This window comes from Centropristis striata, chromosome 13, assembly GCF_030273125.1.
Source record: "Centropristis striata isolate RG_2023a ecotype Rhode Island chromosome 13, C.striata_1.0, whole genome shotgun sequence".
NCBI lineage: Eukaryota > Metazoa > Chordata > Actinopteri > Perciformes > Serranidae > Centropristis > Centropristis striata.
This window is the reverse complement of record NC_081529.1, coordinates 10500079-10517957: the sequence shown is the minus strand read 5'-3', so window position 1 is coordinate 10517957 and position 17879 is coordinate 10500079. Positions and strand designations below refer to the sequence as shown.

The window sequence follows — 17879 nt, the reverse complement described above, 5'->3', positions numbered from 1 at the left end:
GCACAGTGATGATAACAGCTCCAGTATCTTCTCTCCTGTCTGCTGTTCTCTCTCTGCTGCTGCACAAAACAGATTCCCAAAGAACTTGATTTCTTCTGAAGGTTCTGATGACTGAGTCACAAAACTGAAATCATAAAGATTGAAAAAATCATGTGACTTCATTTTTTTAAGGAATATCAACTGGGATATTAACTTCACTGACTGTGGACTGACTGTAACTTGAACTGCAATAACAAATATGTTAGAATAATTTATTCTACATGGACAGTGTCGAGATAGATGAAACAGTCTTTCGTCAAAGGAGAAATAATAATATCCAATAACCTTTTACCTGAGCTGTGAGATATAAGGCAGACACTGTAGGAAACTCCTCACTTCACTCTCTTCATCTGAGAAGTCTATCAGCTCCACTTGTTTCTTCTCTGGTTGGAGTTTCAGCACTTCCAGGAGGATGGAGGTCTTTCTCTCTGAGAGGTTTATGGTCCAGACTGCAGGAGCTGACTGGAAAACTGACTGTAATGATGGAAGGACACTCAGGCCTGTTTTAGTCTCATAGTCCTTCAGGTGGGAGAACAGATCCAGCAGGAAATCACACCTGACATATTTAAGAGGTTCTCTTTTGTATGTGCACAGTGATGATAGCAGCTCCAGTATCTTCTCTCCTGTCTGCTGTTCTCTCTCTGCTGCTGCACAAAACAGATTCCCAAAGAACTTGATTTCTTCTGAAGGTTCTGATGACTGAGGCACAAAACTGAAATCATAAAGATTGTAAAGATCATATGATTTCATTTTAAAAGAATATCAACTGGAATATTAACTTCTCTTCTTTTGTCAAAGAAAAAACAATAATATCAAATAACCTTTTACCTGAGCTGTGAGATATAAGGCAGACACTGTAGGAAACTCCTCACTTCACTCTCTTCATGTGAGAAGCCTGTCAGCTCCACTTGTTTCTTCTCTGGTTGGAGTTTCAGCACTTCCAGGAGGATGGAGGTGTTTCTCTCTGAGAGGTTTATGGTCCAGACTGCAGGAGCTGACTGGAACAGTGGCCTTAGTTTTGGAATGACACCTGGAAAATCTTCCTTCTTGACATGTTGATAAAAATCAAGAAGGATGTTATGCAGCTCAATGTTAACAGAAAACAATGAGAGGAGGTTAATCACTACATCATGAAAGTTTTCTTCTTTGTAAAGTGCTGATTTCAGGCAAAAATCCAACAACAGCTGCCTTTCTTCCCTCTGCAGTGTCCCAAGGCATTGCTGCTGGTCCTGTAGTCCTGAACCTCTGCAGGGCATCCTGAAGCTGTTTGACAACAAACAAATGACTCAAAGTGCATGTTCTGTAGAACAATTACAGAATCAAATAATATGTAGAGGTGCTATTAGGTGCAACTGTTATATTTATTTTTCCACACCTTTTAGCAGACATTCTGATAGTGTGCAATAGAGAAAGGGGTAAAGCATCTTGGTTGAAATGCAAATTCAGATTTATCTAACACAATGAGCTTACTCATTATGGCAAGTCTAATTATCAACATTAGTAGTTTACCATTTCTGAATCAATGTACTGTACCTGATCACTGAATAGCCATGCTGTTTTAATTGAGAACTGATATGAGATCTGAAATCTAAAGTCTGACATGATAACAAGAAGGCATGAAAATAAATGTAACTCTAAGATTGGTACTTTATTTTATTCATGCAGCTTTTTTTACACAATCTCAGCCGTCTGGTTTCTGGTGTCCGTTGGAAGGTGTGACATCACTTGCAGTACTTTCACGAAACAATACTTCATGTGAATGTGCTAGAGGTTAAAGAGTGGGTTGTGAGGAGTGAAACCCTGAATAACTCCAATCGAACACATACTTAGGCGTCTCGTTTAACCATAAAGGTAAGTGTCAAGTCAAGTCAAGTCAATTTTATTTATATAGCCCAAAATCACAAATCACAGATTTGCCTCAAAGGGCTTTACAGACTGTACATGGTATGACACCCTCTGTCCTTAGACCCTCACAGCGGCCAGGGGAAAACTCCTCAAAAACCCTTTTAACAGGGGAAAAAGAAGAAGAAACCTCAGGGAGAGACAGAGGAGGGATCCATCTCCCAGGACGGACAGACGTGCAATAGATGTCGTTGTACAGGGCAGATCAACAGAGTAGAATAGAGTAGATAGAGGTTGAAGGGGGAGAGGGAGGGAGGATAGAGAGACGGTTGAGAGGGAGAGAGACAGGGAGGAGCAGGAGTTCTGGGAGGGCCACAGCAGTGTGTCTTTAGATATACGCACAAGGCACGACAGCGGGTCTCCGTTGATTATTTAAATCTCCAGTCATATTTGCGATTGGACAGGAACTAATATTATTTCATGTTCTGTGTTGTCTACACATCCAGAAGATAACACACAAACAGTCCAATTTCACACAGTGAGTGTATGTGAAGGCATCAACTGTGGACATCATGAGAGTCAGACTTATTCCTTATTATATTCTCATGTATTTTCAAAAATGACACGTAGGGGAGCTGAGAGTCCCGTCACCGAATCCCAAAATAATAATAAAGTTTTAGTCAACCTTATATTTGTTCATAAAATTGCACTTAATTTAACGTCTCTGAGGACACTAATAATTTTACTCTGTGTGTGGTATTAGTGATGGTGTCTGTGAATTGGAATATTTTTTATATGAGGCTCATTTGCATAGAAAGGAGACGATTTTGCACTAAATGTATACCCATTACGACGCAGTTTGCAAAACTTTTTTTTTTCACTGTGCAAAGTAGGAATGCACCAGTACAAAATGTTTCAGTCCTGATACTGATTCTGATACCTGGGCTCTTGGTGTCAGCTGATACCGAGTACTGATCTGATACCAGTGTTTCATTAATAAGCTTTATGGCTCACTGTGTGGAAATGACTAAGACCATTCTTTTTTGTGTAAAGCAGACCTGGCCAACCCGCGGCTCCCGATCCGCATGCGGCTCTTTGCCCAGTTTCATGCGGCTCTTACGTTCATATCGAAGTTTGTGTTTGTGTTGTTTTTTTTATGTGCGTGGGCGCTTCGCTTGAGTTCTGTAAACTATATTTTGAATGCTGGAGTACACAGTCTGGCCTTAGTTTTCTGTCAGAATGACTGCAGCTACTCCAGAGAGGTTTTTTTTAATCCTCTTTAATTGCTTCACACATGAACAAGGTACAGGGATTGCTGTGGTGAGGTTTTACAAAAATAAAACTCTATGTGCGGGATCAAGCATCACAACATGGCGACCGGTCCGGATCCATAAAAACGAACATTATACAGCAAATAATAATAATCAACCGATGCAAATAACTTGTACTCACACACAACGACCACTAAGTGATAACAGTTATGATTAGGCTCAGTTTGACTCTGCCGTAACCGACGAGGATGTGCGGCAGCAGCGACGCACTTAACTGGTAACTTTTCCTCCGGAACTGTTCGTCGCTCATTCGGGTCTACTCGGGACTACTCGGGTCTTTCCGGTGACATTCGGCGATGTCCCGAACAGGGCAGACCAGGGAAGATTGCACAAGTTCAATAAGGTATTTTAGTCAAACGCTAAGCAACATGCATAGTAAAAGAAAAACGCTATTGTAAATTATTTTCTTTATGTTTGTGGACTTGGTTGAACAGGGAGTTTGTCTGTGTGAGACAGTACAAACAATGTTCATTGTTGAAAAGACTGGCCTGTGGTCTTAGTACTTTAGGAGTCTATTTCTGTCATTATCATGTTGGTGTGTGACATTTACAATAAATCTGGCAGAGCAAAGGCATGTGTGTGCGTGTGTGAGGAAGGGATGGAGTGATGTTCATCTATGCCCATGTGTATGATGTGGCTCTTTGCGGTAACACAGTAAAAAAAAATGTGGCTCTTGGTCTCTGACTGGTTGGCCACCCCTGGTGTAAAGCAACATCAGATTTGACTTTAACATTACTTCCCTTACTTATTAAAACAAAATGTAAAACAAGGACATAGAAATTTACTGATTTGTTATTTATTAAAAATAATAAATCCAGCAACATGGTGGAGAAAAGTCCTCAAATTTAACAGGAATTTAATTTTACTGTTTAGCTTTTAACTGCGTTCAACAAAATGTGTTCAAAAGTTGGAATTCAAATTACAAAATATCAAACTAAATCAACTGAATAAAATTAAAACAAATGCAACTGTAAACACTCAAATAGGGATTTAAACTACTATAAATAATGGCAGCTTACAATTAGAAATGCACAAGTGACAGAGGTAATTACGACAGCCTCTTGGAATTAGTGTTTAACCCTTTTACATTCAAAAGAGATTAGCTAATCTGATTATTTTTTACTTTTTAATGAAAACCAAACAAAGAGGTCAGCTTCAAATTAATTCTCTGACTCCAACGGCTGCGGTCACTATGACAACACACAGACGCTGTGATTTTGCATAAAGTCTCCAGTTGACTATGGCACTCATTAATCCGTAACACTAAACTCGTCAAATTCTTCAATATGATTCTTCTGGAGGTGTTTGATTAAGTTTGTTTTGTTATATTTTATGGAACAAGAGCTTTACAAGCATTACAAGTAGTCGTAGAACTTGTTGCTGTTGCAAGAGTGAAATGCCTCAAAATTGCCGACATGTTGCTGTTAGCTTCCTTTGCTAATGCTGTCGACGGGCTTGCTACTGAAGCGGCACACAGCCGATGTAATACGCACGCGCGTGACAATCAGCTGATTTTAATGTTGGAATGTGCATAGGCTCAAATTCCCCACTAAGTTTAATTATGTTTTCTTTTTCATTTTATTAATTATTTGTAACATAAAGTATTAAAGGCAGTGATAACAGCATTAAGTTCCTTTCTGTCTCTGTCTGTAATTTCAACAACAGTTTTATAAAAGGATAAAACTGAAAGTATGTGGAGTCAGCATCACACAAAACAAAAGCTACATACCTGAGTGAGCGGATGTGTGGCAAAGCCTCAAAGAAGAACCAGCACAGACTCTGCCAGTCTGGAGTTTCCCTTTCCCAGTGGAGGCAGACATTAACCTTTGTCGTTCTCTTCTGCATGAATGTTGCTGCTCTTTCAAACAGATGTCTTTTACCCTCAACTGGAAGGTGCAACTCATTTTCATCAAGGCCAGGTAAGCTGAGGTGTCTCATCTGGCCTTCATTGAGAAGGAAGATCTCCCACAGCTGCCGTGGCAGAGGGCCACTCCTGCAATTGAAAAAGTATTGTCATATCCTTATTATAGTAAGTAAAGTACCAGAAAAGTGTGATTTAAAAAGGCGTTTTTGGCCACATATGCACCTGAAATGTAATCTATGCAAAAACCTTCCGGTTCAATTTTTTCAGCAATTATTAGTATGTCTGCCATGTGTTTCCCATTAATAGCCTAGACTGTGGCAGGCTTCCACAGTCTAACTTGCCCTGCTAACATTACATTTTTATAAGGTGCTGAAATTTTAAGAGGTCTTCCATATCAGCTCGTCTTAAATTTTTGCTGGTGCGCCAAACTTTTTGAAGGTAGAGTAAATAAGCTGATTTCGAGTCTTGAAGAAGCCACAGCAAAAGCACCATTCTTTATTTTCTCCTAATATTTTTCATATATTTCTACACCCACTTATCCTTTTCAGGGTCACATGGGTCATTCTACTTTGTCATCCTTATTATGTCTTGGATTAAACTTTAAAAAATAAATAGCTGCATGTAAAAAGGACCAATCTATCTTACATGATTGAATATTTTGTTACCTCAGGAGTAATGCGACACTTCAAAAACATGCTCACCCGTACCATTGGGCATTTTTAAGGCATCCAAATAGTCGTCTCATTCCTTGTTCTGATACCATTACGTCCTCAAGGTTCAGATGTATTTTCCTCTCCTTTAACTGAGTGACCACATAAGCCACAGCACAGCAAGGGTAAGGGTCGAGACTCTCTCCACTGAGATCCAGATGGTAGTCCAGTTTGTGCAGAAGGTCGAGGCATGCTTCAGGACACTGGGACTCATACAAGCACTGACATAGGAACAGAATGTCCACATCAAGCTCACTGTCCTCAGGATCAGCGTCATCTTTCTTACACAGATGAGGGAAAAGTGTGCTGAACATCTCTTCAAAGAACCAGTTGGAAGTATTCTTGAGCTCCTCGGCTGGAATCAGACACTTCATCAAACTAGGGCTCTTCTCATTCAACAGTCGACACATGAAAGGGATCAGATGTTTCATGTGTTTCTTCTCCTCAGTGAGGCACTGCTGAAAAACATCCTTGATCTTATCTGGATTCTTCACGAGCCACACTGCTGCAAAAAACTCCTGCATAGTGTAGTGGAGGAACGCGTATGTGGTTATCGTCTCAGTCGGGCCAACTTCGACAAAAAGTGGTTTCAGGAAGGAAAGGACACAGCTGTCTTCACAGGGACATTCTGTCAGGTTCACACTTTTACCTTCAGTTGCATGAAAAGCAACCTCAGCCAAAGACAGTAATGCCTTCCTCTTTGTTTTGATGAAGGAATTGAGATGTTTCTTTTTTGTGTTGTTGCTGTTTATTTGGAGGCAATGACGAACAATACTGATGTAGATCTCAGTCATGGTACATGGCTGTGGAGAGTCTTGTGGTGTCTCGTATGAAAAGCAGGCAGCCACCATCAGTGCATACATTGGGACGTGACAAAGAGTAAACAACTCCACGTTCCTCAAAACCTTCTCCTGTTCTTCTCCGAGCATTGCAGAGAGGTATGTTTTTATGGTCTGCTCACTGAAGCCTTTTACTTCCACTCTGAGAAAGTCCTCAGAAGAGAACTCATCTTCATCATCTGGTCTACATGTCACAATGATCTTGGCATCAGGTAGCAGGTCCTTCTCAACAAGTCTCTTCACCACTGATGAAGACAGATCTGTGATTCCATCAAGAATGAGTGTAACATTGTCAGAGTTACTCTTTATGTCCTGTAAGACTTCTTCTTTGCTTTCATCCGGTTCACTGAACACACTGAAGAGAAGATCCTCCAAGCTCGAGTCATCTCTGATGTGGGCTGTTTCTCTCATGTCAAAGTAAAACATGTAATCAAGCTCCTTGTTCTCTCTTTCTGCCCAGAGTTTTAACATTTCATGAGCAAGTGCTGTTTTACCGATTCCAGGCTTACCAACCAAGAGTATGTTTTCATTTCTTTTCAGCAGGTCACTGGGGGAAGTTTCTGCTTTGACCTCTGGGATGTATTTCTTTAGCTTTTTGCGGCGACTCAGCTTGCTTTTCTTGCACTTCAATTTCTTGGTTTTAGATGGAGAAACACTTCCTTGTGTGTCTAATACAAGTGTCATGTAGGGCAGATCAGGCTTGTTGTTTTCTTTAAACAGATTTCTGTTTGCCATCCAAAAGTTATTTGATATTTTTCTTGCTTTTAACTTTAGCTTTGCCTGATATCTGTGGCATGGTGTTGAGCCTAGAATAAAATAAAATAAATTGCATGAATTAACTGCCGTGATCTTACACCTAACCAAGAAGATAAGTATATGGACAAAGACACATTAAAGTACATTATATAAAATCTGCACATCATATATAAATTAATTCACCTTTATTTAACCAGGCAGGTCATTAAGAACAAATTCTTATTTACAATGGCGGCCTGACAATAATACACCACAATCAGATTTGTGCTTTGAAATACCTTGTAAGTGGTTTATGTCCATCTGTGTGTCTTCACTGAAAGGAAAGCTGATGATCCAGTGGTGCAGGTCAACATCTAAGGTCCTCTTTCTGGTCAAGTAAATGACCCTGAGGAACTCGTAGCAGGCAGCTTCCCCCTGTTTGATGACTCTGTCCACTATGTCTCTGATTTTATCGTCATCATTTGTCTTTGCCTGTATTTCTCTGACTGCTGCATCAATTAAAACTCTTTGCTGCTTTGAGTTCTCCTGGTTCAAGTTGTCCAGAATCACTGAGAGATTCTTTAATTTTCCCACAAGGTACTTTCTGGCATTCCTGACGTAACCTAAGGCCGACTGTCCTGTAGAAGCCATGTTTGGAGACTTCTCTACGTTCTGGATGCAGACACAACTTCAATGATCTGGAGAATAAAATAAGGTCACATAAAGTGTTTATTACAACAATAAGTCTACCTGTGATGTATGTGTAACATGTCTAAGATATTTCACAGTAACAGAAATGTTTTTCTGATGGCTTTCAGTTTGATGGGCTTTAGTTACATGCAGGTAAAATGTCTGTGTGGAGAGCAAACCTATCTCCCATCATCTGACGATGATTTAGCTTTAATGTATCTGCAATCACATGTAGACGCTGTCCCACAACTCAAAAATTTTAACATCTCAAGTCACCAATGAGACTGTAGACAATGACCGGGGCACAACAGAGGAAGTCTTTACCCACATTTAAATGATCTGTACATCCATTAGCTACACAGAAATATTGTCCCATGCTCCCAGAAGCTGATCTATTGTAACTATCTATTTATTGAATAATAATCCATTCTAATAAGCTGCCTTTCTCTCTCTCTAACTCTTGAAAAGTAAGATAATCTCTCTAACAACTCCTCTCCTCCGCTCCCTCCACTGGCTACCAGTGGCTGCGCGGATACGCTTCAAGACTCTAGCTCTGGCGTACTCTGCTGCTAACGGTTCAGGTCCTACTTACATCCAGGACCTTGTCAAACTCTACACCCCTGCCCGTCCTCTCCGCTCTGCATCAGCCAAACAGCTGGCGACTCCCACCTTGCGTGGGTCAACTCGCCTCAAAACCACTTCCAGACTTTTCTCTGTCTTGGCTCCCAAATGGTGGAACGAGCTCCCCACCGACATCAGGACCTCAGACAGCCTGTACATCTTCCACCGCAGGCTGAAGACCTATCTCTTCCAACAATACCTCGGTTAAGTCATGGTCACCTAACAGATATATATATTTAAAAAAAAAAAAAAATTCTTCTTCTTTTCTCTTCTTTTCTTCTTTAACATATAGCACTCCTTAGCAATGACAGTTAGCTCTTAAAGTTGTGTACTTACTCGATTCCTATGGTCTATGTCTAGTACCATCAGGTTGAATGCACTTATTGTAAGTCGCTTTGAACAAAAGCGTCTGCTAAATGACATGTAATGTAATGTAATGTAATCTAATGGACAAAATATATTCAGATCAGATGAGAACAGCAGGGGAGGAAAGTTGTGCAGTGGCCCTTAAGGTCAACTGAAAAATTATTTTACAAAATGTCAAAAAAGTTCTTGACACAAAAAACATTTCACAATATCCAAATACATTTAACAAAATGAGAAAATAATAAATGAAACGCCAAAACATTTTGCAAAATGCAAAAATAACTCACAAAATGCAAAAATATTTAATGAACTGAGGAGACGGGGTGGCTATTCTTCTGTCTTTTGCCTGATTCAAGAGTAAAGCATTGGTAAACTTGATATAGATTACTTTAACTTTTCTCCTTCTATCTCCCATTTGTACTTTTATTAAGACCTCTTCAATTTGGGACTCTATTCCACTCTTTATGCTTTATCAGGAAGCTTCTTAACTGTAAAAATCTGTGTTTAGCAATGCAAATTCTGCTATATTTTTGCATTTTATAAAATCTTTTTGCTTTTGATTGAATATTTTGTTAAATGTTTGAGTTTAACAAAAACTGATCAACGTACAATTGGCATCATTCATGTTTATTGAACATAGTATTGATTCATTTTTAGTGATAGTCTTGCAGATGCAGCTTTGACCTCCCTGGACAATTAAAGGGAGAAGTCACCACCTTTTATATGGATGTTCAATCAATGGTGGTGGTCAATGTAGTCAATTGAAACAATAATTTCCTCAGTGCGTGCTATAGTGAGACGAGAAAGCTGCGTTGATGCGTCGAGCTGAGTTGTTCATTTCCTGATACAGTGATCACGTGATGATTATAACCATATTTTGTTTTTCCTTTGTTTCTCATGCAGATTACCATCACATTGACTTTTGTATAGTAAATACATGACAGCTTTGCTATGTACCGGCCCACTGCGGATCCCTACGGAGTTATTCCTTCACAAAAAGTCCGTCTGTGTCACAAATCATTTTTAAATGTCTTTTCTATTTCTCTATGGTTTTTACTTTTTCTGTGTTATCATTGGCTTGCAAATAATCTATGAAACAATTTGGACTGCACTAACCTGTATGAAAGGTGCAATACAAATAAAGTTTAATTGACTATTTGATTGATTGATTGATTGATTGATTGATTGATTGATTGATTGATTGATTGATTGATTGATTGATCCCACCAGCTGATGGCAGCGAGAAATTATTGGTCATAATCAATCCACTTGACGATGGCGGCCTCAACCACAGGAGCTTTTTCTTTGCACATTCGCTTTGAACTGTCTGCGTCACGAGCAGACGTGATGTTTTTTTCCTGTTTGACTGCATCTTTTTGTATTAAATGTGTAAATGGTATTACTTTAACAAACTAAAAAGTGAGGGCAAACTAAACCATGTTGATTCTGCAATCTAATAAGAAGACAGACAGTTAAACAAGTAAGAATTATCTGGCACATTGGACCCAAACACATGCAGTCTATACATTAGAGAGGGATACTTACACAGACGTCTCAAAGTCTCCTCTGATGATGGACTCCATGAGCTGCTCAGTGCCTTTGGTACCTGATATTCATGTTGACAGGGGAAAAAATCAGTCAGTAAATCAATCACATTATGTCAAAGACACAACTCAAATACCTTCATCTTATGTTCTTTTTTTAAGGTAAAAAACAAAAAAACATTAACCAAACATAGAACAGGACAATCCTCTTTTAAGTAGAGCCCAACCAATATGGGATTTTTGAAAATGATTTTAGAGGCTGATGTAGCATTTTTTTTAACTGAAGAAAAAATAGACGTTTTTATGTGAATTGTGAACTGTTTTTGTGCAGATATGACCAAGTTCTGAAAAGGCTATTTTCTTAAACAGACAAATATTAAATAGAATAGAAAATGATGAATAAATAAAAGTTATGTCTAAATAATATTAAATATTCTTTTGACTGCATTCCATTTTGTGTTAAAATATGTTTTCATATTGGCGTATATTGGACAACATATACACCGATAGCAATAAATATGGATATGCCTTTAATGGGCAAATATCTGAACATATCCATCAACAGATATATCTGTCAGGCTCTACTTTTTAAATAAAGATGTACAGTGCTTAACAAATTTATTAGCCAACCTGTCATAAAAACGAGAAAACAAACTAAAAATGTTATTGTTATTCATTTGGCAAATAACAAACTGAATCCACCTTTTTATACCCAAATTATTTATTATTATATTTAAGCATTAAAGATATAATTTCAGTTCAAAAGCTCATACATAGGCTACTGCTGAATTAACCGTTACAGAAACATAAAAAAACTAGAACATTTTTTGAAAGGGCCACGGGGGCTACTGCCGGTGTTTGTACACTATGATGAGATTCTTCAGAGATTTCAAACTATGCCCTTTAACCTCAAAATGTGTGTGTGTTTGTGTGTGTGTGTGTGTGTGTGTGTGAGAAACATGTATGTGGAGGAGTGTGCACGCATACGCGCGCATTTGTGTGTGTGTGTGTGTGTGTGTGTGTAGCGAAAATCGCATAAAGTTACCTGTATGTGTGTGTGTGTAATTAAAATCACAAAGTTACCTGTGTGTGCGTGTGTGCGTGTTTGAAGCATGTGTATGCATTTGTATGCATGTGTGAGGAGTGTGCGCGTTTACGCGCATGTGTGTGTGTGTGTGTCCGTAACTGTAATCACATCAAAGATCAAAGGCAATCAGATCAAAGCAATCAACAGAATTAATTGACACCTGTTCCGGCTCAGTGACAGCAGAGGTGGACAGACTGCAATTTCTGTCCTCGAACAGAAAGCATTTTTGGCAAAACCATAATACCTATCATTGATCCGACTTCACTTTGAGCGTCCTGAGTTCTTCCTGAACGTCTACATATGTTTTGTTTTAAAGAAAAATGAAAAAATAGCTTTGTTAGAGCGATCTCAAAAGAACTTTTTTTTCAGAAATCTTCCTGCGTTTTTAATATGGGAGCCAATGAGGCTGTTGATGCGTGTTGATGGCACATCTGTGCGTCGTACGCCCAAACTATAACTCTGACAGCTTTACCAGAGGATTGTGAGTGAGAAGACAAATTTTCCTACGTTTCTATGTAAAAATTATTTCTGTAGAGTGGAATTTGCGGCCTGGAGCGCAGTTTTAAAATTCATTTTTTGACAATTTTTTCTCTCCCTCTACACTCTGGCGATGATGTCACATAATGTGACACAAACATTTCGTGCAATACACACCCATTATAATCTCAGAATTTCTCCAAAAATGATCATGGTCATTGAACAGGGATTGATAAAAAACTATATGACCTATCGAAACGTGGATTAATACACCGATCCACAAGACTTGTGTCTACTGTTTAAAGTTTAAATGGAGTCTCTAGGTGAAATTATGCTGAAGGAGTAGACATTTAAAAATCTCCAATTATTGTTCTTTTTCGCTCATTTTTTTTCAGCCGTCCCATTCATTTCAATGCAAAATTTTGGGCAGTTTTTCGCGACTTACGGCGCGAAAAATTCGTATTCTGTAGAGAAAAGTAATAGCACACCGATCCTGATCAAACCACACGTTTTGATATATAATTTGTCCTGCAACTCTTCAAGTTGTAGGACTCGTAACAGGACGAAATTGCGTCCGGAAGAGGAATAAGAAAAAATCCACAGTATAACAGTAGTGCTCGGTGCGATTGCCCCGAGGCCCTAATGATTTCGCTAAGTAGGCTACTAATGCTGTTAATTTAGGACAGCTGTAGCATTAACTGGTGGTCTAATACATTTGTTAAGCAATGTAAATATGAAACATTTTTCATTACTACAGATTGGTATCCCTCTCTGCTTAGCACTAGAGCACATTAACAATGCAACAATTGGCACCTTCAACAATATTACATAAATAGTTTGTTTAAATTAAACAGCAAAGCTAACAGTTATAGCCGTTAAATTACCGTTGATGTGCCAGCTCTACGGCTAACGTTTGTTTTCCGTTCTAGTCAATTAATGAAGAGTTGGTCTAATTAATTTATTGTTTCGTTCCTCAAAATGTATTTAAACTAACATTAGAGAAATATAATGTGGGTGTATTATAGCCCACAACATTTTTTAAAGACGTTTTCACAACCCAATTCCGTTCACTGCGGTCAAGTGAGCCGTCATTCGCTTCTCCGTAGTCAAACCAGCCGTCCCTATATTATGTAGTGCGCCCGTATTGTGATATTTACGGTAAATTCACTGAAACTGCTCCAAGCGAGCTGACATGTAGGATACACACTTTAGTGTCATTCTTTCTCACTTTTTTCAGTATAAAACTCTTACTCGCAGGAAGGAGATAAGATATTAACCATGTGAAATAATTAAACTGCGTCGCGCCGAAAATGTATTTGTTGTGTCGACGTGCTGTTTTCAGTTTTCAGAATAAAGTGTTACACAACCAGGGCCAACTATCAGATAAATATTGAAATAAGATTAATTGCATGATATTCACCGAACTGTTCACTGTGGATTTTTTCATAAAACGCCTTTAGACTGTACAGTAGCTAAAATATTACATTATATTATAATTAATTAAAATTAAACGGTCTGTTTCCAGTCACTAATTCCACTTCAGCTACATTCTACAGGACCTCAGACTGCGGTCAAACCAGCATCCACTTCGGAAAACACAGTCCAGAAAGCCTCGACTTTGTTTTCGTGGTGCGTGTATTTACAAGGCGTTACGGTACGAACGTGCTGTAAGGATCTTCAAAATAAAAGCAATGTTCCGGTAAACTTTATTTCAGAAGCACAAGCTTCTAGATGATTGAGACTCTAGCATTTGAACGGTGAGTAGCCTTGTCAGAGTTTAATAATGACTACATATATGGAGGCCAACTTCAAAGAGAGTACACGTTCTCAGAATGTCAATCTGAAATTATAAGGAAAATAGCGGATTATGTGAGAATTTAAAAGGCTATAATATTGTAACGAGACATTAGAATGTCCTGTAATCATGAGGGACACCCTGAGGACCACCTGATGTTAAATGAGTCTCTGATTATGGACGGTTTTATTTTAATTATAATCTGTTAACAAGTTGAATTTAGAAAGAAGATAGCTCTTTTTTAAATGTATGATCATTACAATTTTATGTAGGCTACATTGGTTGACAAATTTATTAGACCACCTATCATAAAAAACAAGAAAACATAAATATTTTGGAAATCTTTCAAAAGCTTGATAAACTAAAATGTTATTGTTAAATAACAAACTAAATTCACCTTTTTATATCTAAATGTGTGCTGGCTCACTGGGCTTCTCTGAGAAGTCAGAAATGAATCAAGCATAACTTTCAACCACTAAAACTATTTTTTTCTGTTCAGGTATGTAATTAAATAACTATAATTTGAATAATAATAACAATAACAATGTGCTTTAGTATTTTTTAACAGTTTTTTTTTATAAAACAGTAAATTTGAAAATTCATGGAAGACAATAATTATCAGGCTATGTTTTAGCATTACAAATATCATTTTGGTTAAAGAGCTTCTACATACTGCTGTATTTACCAATAGAAAAACATTTAAAATGATTTTAGTAATTACAAATGCTGTTATTTTAGGACAGCTGTGGCATTAACCGGTGGTCTAATAAATGTGTTAAGCAATGTATATGTCGCTTTGAAGTTAGCCTTTTAAATGTAGTCTATTAAAGTCTGACCAAGCTACTTACAGTAGAAATACTGGGCTTTCCCCCCTTCATTTATTTATTTATTCATTCATTCATATTTTACTTTATATATTCATTGATTTTTAATGTGCTTCCATCCGTGTCTACATAAGTGACGCACTATTTGGGGGGAATTGGAAAAAAAAAAAAGTGAAATAAACTTTACCCGAAAATTGCTTTAATTTCAAACACGTTCTTACCGTAACGCCTAGTAAAGACATGCACGGCGAAGGCTGGCTTGACCTCAGTACAACTTTTGAGAGAAATGCTCAGAACGAGCTCCTGTTGACGCTCCTGGTCGACAATAATATGTCGATCAATAACTTCCGAGAAGGCGAGCCTTGATGCGCTTCTACCATGATCTGCTTCTACCAAGAAGGTAAATATTAAGTTGTTTTGAGCAATATGTTGATAATTCTGCAGTGAGTCATTCCTCTCCTCGTCATGTTGCTCCTGTTGCTCTGTGCATCTCTTAAAATGCCCCCGCAGGTCGCCCACAATCCGCTGCGTTATGGTTCATTTCCTGTCATTGGGTCGGATTATGTTCACGGTGCAATCGAACCGCACTACGGGTCCGTTTGGAAACGGTCCGAGACCCCCTCTCTCAAGGGGTCTCAGCTTTCACAAAACAAACAACGTATGTGGGTCATTTTACACTTTTGATTGTGAACTAATGGTCTGCCGTGCTGTCTGAACTATGAACTGTATAAAAAAAAAAGGCGAATGACCTACTTTAACCATACAGAGTTCACTGTTGTAAAGTCAAATGTTTTTCCAAATAAATCTTAAATACAGTGGATTAGTCGAGTTACTAAAGTAATGCTACACTGGAGTCACATTTATAAAAATGTTATCATCCACAAATTCATAAAAGCCAAAGTCTTTGTGCAAAGTGAAAGCGAAAGGATATCCCTCCATGGTCTCTACTTCTCTTATTCTTAATATGTTTTTAAAAACGCTGTTCTCTTCTTCTTCCTGACACTTACCTCTGTGGCACAGTGATCATTATTATTCTTCAGTGAGGTTTAGTGGGTTTCTCTCCGTGAGGACTGAGTTTTTTGAGAGGGGTCTAGCTGCAGACCTACACTGCAAGTCACGACCAGAAGTTGATTCGAAGCCTTTCAAAATAAAGTCTACCGGAAGCACGTATTTTTCGTTCCCCGTGTTTATTTATTAAAAAGTTGTATATCTTTCCAGTTCAACTGCATAAGGTGAAAAAACACAAGAAAACATCAAGATAAACACCAAACAAAATATTGTACATAAAAAGAAAATACAAAACGTTATGACCACTTCTAGGGTTTTTTTTTTTTTTTTTTTACAGATAATCAATCCAAACTATATGTACAGCTATTGTTATGATCCCCTTAAAACATTATTAGCCTCCTCAAAACATGTATGATTTTACTACAGTATTTTAATTAAATTTGCAAAAAGGTCAGCTGTTACTACTGTTAATTTAGTTTGCACTGCAAATCCATTGTGAAACAATAAATCTCTGTAAATGCACCAAATGTGTGATGGCATAATTCTTCTACACTACAACCTATTGCAAACTGTTCTTTGCTTCTATACCATTATTTATTATTGAAAATGTAGCCCCCTGCACAACTGACAGTGCAGGTCTGTGTAGTATATTTTTTTTTGCCACAAATGGTATAATTTATGTTACATGTAGTATAGAAGTTTTGTTTTAGGGGCCTCACCCTGACCTTTGTTCAGAACAGAGTCTCCAGTCTCTTCGGGGGCTGTGGGATCGGAGATATATCAGACAGAAGAGGCGTTAGAATGTGGACAAAAACAAGTATAGATTGTATCCTTTAAAGGTTAAAAAGTAGATTTAGCAGCGTGCTCGTGCCCAGGAAGACACGTCCAGGCGTTGAGTATGGGCTAGAACATTTGAATAAATAACCTTACATACAGAGAGAAAATTCAGAGAGAACACGGGCTCCATTGGACTCGGGACACCTTTTCTCAGCAGCTTTGAAATTGACAAAGTTCTCCTCTGCTGTACCTAGGCAGTGTATTCTGATGATTGATCATAAAGAAAACTAAAATCAACTTCGACTTGGTCTTTAATCCACTTTTCTCACTCAGAGAGGTAGTAAATTAATACTACATCTGCAGCCAGAAAAACCAACCGTACAACAATATCTAAGCACTCTGGTGATGTTCTCCAACATCCACAAGATGTCACTAGTTGACCAGAAAACACAAACTTGGAGATGAAATCCAGACTCACAAAATGACTCCAAGGTAATTCATGTCCTCATATTATCAGCAAACAAAAGTAAACTCAGCTGACACAACAAAATGTATTGATATGAGCAGTTTGTGTGCAGAAACCACAAGTGACTTCATTCAGCTGTGAAACTGGGAGGAATTCAAAGCACAGACCAACTTTAATTCTGTATGGAGGTCAATGCCATTTCTGACTTGATATGATAGTCAACCTTTCTCGTTCATCATTTAAAAAATCTCTGAAAAACCTATTACTATTCAATAACCTATTATAATGCTTCTTTCATTGTTATTTTTTGCCTTTGTTTTGTTTTTCTAGTTTCTTGGTCTGTATGATTCTATGTTCCTTGTTCTTTTTTATGTTATATTGGGGAATCCCACTATTCAAGCCCCATGAGGGTTTTTGGGCTTCCCTGGCATGTCTTTTTTCATTATTCAAATATCTTTTTGGAATTTATAATTTGTATTATTGTTATTACATTCTTCTTTCCTTTCGTTTGAAACTGTGCCAAATAAATCAAATCAAATCAAATGTCTCTGGCAACAATTTCTTTTTTTCTCTGACTGAGAATTAAAGTCTTAAAGTTACTAAAGTTATTAAAATTTGAAAAATGCAACTTTTCAACAAAACATTAAAGAAAACTTTGAACAAAACAAATGGCCCACAGTAAAAGACTTGAATTAAAACAGTGAATTATCTCAGGCAGTTTTCTCCATTTAGCTAAACCTTTAACAAGTATTCTACATTGCTTTTTGTGACAAATGTTTTCATATGGTCTGTGAGCCAGGACCCCAAACTTGGGCCACCGGTACAATCTGGGGGAATAATTCTCGTAGTGATTTTTGGCACGGT

The 17879-nt window shown here is 38.0% G+C and overlaps 1 long non-coding RNA gene across 2 annotated transcripts; it reads right to left on the bottom strand.

Moving 5' to 3' along the window:
- Window positions 1-7690: 7690 nt before the first annotated feature.
- On the bottom strand, window positions 7691-15901 carry LOC131982690 (uncharacterized). Of its 2 annotated transcripts, none has more exons than XR_009395416.1 (3): window positions 15772-15901; window positions 10583-10643; window positions 7691-8058 (listed from the first exon to the last, which is right to left on the bottom strand). It is a non-coding gene; the product is annotated as an uncharacterized LOC131982690 (long non-coding RNA). The 2 variants fall into 2 exon arrangements; XR_009395417.1 differs by lacking the exon at window positions 15772-15901 and adding an exon at window positions 11913-11991.
- Window positions 15902-17879: the final 1978 nt, after the last annotated feature.